We start from the raw sequence: 2603 nt of genomic DNA, 5'->3' as shown, positions 1-2603 counted from the left end.
CACAAATACGTTGTTTTTTAAAAGTTTGCCGTATTTTACATTGATCAGTAGTTGGTTTTTTATTCTTTTTTTCTTTATTTATTTCACCTTTATTTAACCAGGTAGGCTAGTTGAGAACAAGTTCTCATTTACAACTGCGACCTGGCCAAGATAAAGTATAGCAGTGTGAACAAACAACAACACAGAGTTACACACGGAGTAAACAATTAACAAGTCAATAACACAGTAGAAAGAAAAAAAGAGTCTATATACATTGTGTGCAAAAGGCATGAGGAGGTAGGCGGATAATTACAATTTTGCAGATTAACACTGGAGTGATTGCAAAATAAGAGGGACTATTGTGGAATACTGCGCTGGGATCAGAACCGTATTTTACTCTGTGCCTTTGCTCTGTGTGACATTCCAGTACAAACATTTCTGTGAGGACATCCAGACCTGTCAGTACCGCTCACTAGAGGTTCTACTGGGCTCTGACTACGGCCCACCAGCAGACATCTGGAGTGTAGCCTGCTTGGTGAGAGAGTCAACGTCCACTCAACCACCATACAACCACCATACAACAACTATACAACCACCGTACAACCACCATACAACCACTATACAACCACCATACAACCACCATACGACAACTATACAACCACCATACAACAACTATACAACCACCGTACAACCACTATACAACCACCATACAACCACTATACAACCACCATACAACCACCATACAACCACCATACAACCACCATAAAAACCCCATAAAACCACTATACAACCACCATACAACCACTATACAACCACCATACAACCACTATACAACCACCATACAACCACCATACAACCACTATACAACCACTATACAACCACTATACAACCACCATACAACCACCATACAGCCACCATACAACCACCATAAAACCACCATACAACCACCATCACCAACAACACTTATGTCTGCATATGCTTGCAGCTTCACTGAAGTACAACCATGATCTCTCCGGTGCCTCTGATTCACTTGGATCATTTAACTTCTGCTGTTAGGTTAGTCTTCCAGTCCCCCCCCCCCCCTAAGCTAAGTAGGTGCCACTGCAGAATAGTTCCTGGCCATTCAACTTCTCTGCTTTTTATTCTAGGCGTTTGAGTTGGTCACTGGAGATTCATTGTTTGAGCCCAAAGCTGGGAAGACCTTTTCCTTAGAGGAAGGTAGGCGTGATAAATATTGACACAGGACTCGATGGAGATAACATTGTGTCCACTTTGTGACTTTTGCTTAGTTGTTTTATCCAGTGGGATTTTGGTTCTCTTCCCTCCAGACCACATCGCTCATATAATTGATCTCCTTGGCAAAATCCCAGCAGCAGTAGCCTTGTCTGGGAAATATTCAGTGGAGTACTTCAATCGCAGAGGTGAGTGAAGGACATTGCATTGAAAACAGTCAAATTATTCGAAACTTAGAGAAAGGACTGTTTGATGTGACAAATTATTGTGTTTAATTTAAGAAAAAACTACATCAAATACTTTTTCTCTCCAAGTCAAAAAGCTTCCTTCTATTCACCTCTACTCTCTTTCCCCTCCTCCCTCTGTTTCACCTCTACTCTCTTTCCCCTCCTCCCTCTGTTTCACCTCTACTCTCTTTCCCCTCCTCCCTCTGTTTCACCTCTACTCTCTTTCCCCTCCTCCCTCTGTTTCACCTCTACTCTCTTTCCCCTCCTCCCTCTGTTTCACCTCTACTCTCTTTCCCTCCTCCCTCTGTTTCACCTCTACTCTCTTTCCCCTCCTCCCTCTATTCACCTCTCTCTCTTTCCCCTCCTCCCTCTGTTTCACCTCTACTCTCTTTCCCCTCCTCCCTCTGTTTCACCTCTACTCTCTTTCCCCTCCTCCCTCTGTTCACCTCTACTCTCTTTCCCCTCCTCCCTCTGTTTCACCTCTACTCTCTTTCCCTCCTCCCTCTGTTTCACCTCTACTCTCTTTCCCCTCCTCCCTCTATTCACCTCTCTCTTTCCCCTCCTCCCTCTGTTTCACCTCTACTCTCTTTCCCCTCCTCCCTCTGTTTCACCTCTACTCTCTTTCCCCTCCTCCCTCTGTTTCACCTCTACTCTCCTTCCCCTCCTCCCTCTGTTTCACCTCTACTCTCTTTCCCCTCCTCTCTCTGTTTCACCTCTACTCTCTTCCCCTCCTCCCTCTGTTTCACCTCTACTCTCTTTCCCCTCCTCCTCTCTGTTTCACCTCTACTCTCTTTCCCCTCCTCCCTCTGTTTCACCTCTACTCTCTTTCCCTCCTCCCTCTGTTTCACCTCTACTCTCTTTCCCCTCCTCCCTCTGTTTCACCTCTCTCTCTTTCCCTCCTCTCTGTTTCACCTCTACTCTCTTTCCCCTCCTCCCTCTGTTTCACCTCTACTCTCTTTCCCCTCCTCCCTCTGTTTCACCTCTACTCTCTTTCCCCTCCTCCTCTGTTTCACCTCTACTCTCCTTCCCTCCTCCCTCTGTTTCACCTCTACTCTCCTTCCTCCTCCCTCTGTTTCACCTCTCTCTTTTCCCTCCTCCCTCTGTTTCACCTCTACTCTCTTTCCCCTCCTCCCTCTGTTTCACCTCTACTCTCTTTCCCCTCCT

At 45.9% G+C, this 2603-nt stretch overlaps 1 long non-coding RNA gene across 1 annotated transcript; it reads left to right on the top strand.

Moving 5' to 3' along the window:
- Nucleotides 1-400: 400 nt before the first annotated feature.
- Nucleotides 401-1583, top strand: LOC124016968. Its single transcript, XR_006835441.1, has 3 exons — nucleotides 401-514; nucleotides 1128-1197; nucleotides 1308-1583. It is a non-coding gene; the product is annotated as an uncharacterized LOC124016968 (long non-coding RNA).
- Nucleotides 1584-2603: the final 1020 nt, after the last annotated feature.

This window comes from Oncorhynchus gorbuscha, unplaced genomic scaffold (genome assembly GCF_021184085.1).
Source record: "Oncorhynchus gorbuscha isolate QuinsamMale2020 ecotype Even-year unplaced genomic scaffold, OgorEven_v1.0 Un_scaffold_13166, whole genome shotgun sequence".
In the NCBI taxonomy this organism is placed as follows: Eukaryota; Metazoa; Chordata; class Actinopteri; order Salmoniformes; family Salmonidae; genus Oncorhynchus; species Oncorhynchus gorbuscha.
The sequence above is the reverse complement of the archived record's forward strand: the minus strand, read 5'-3'. Positions and strand labels throughout refer to the sequence as shown.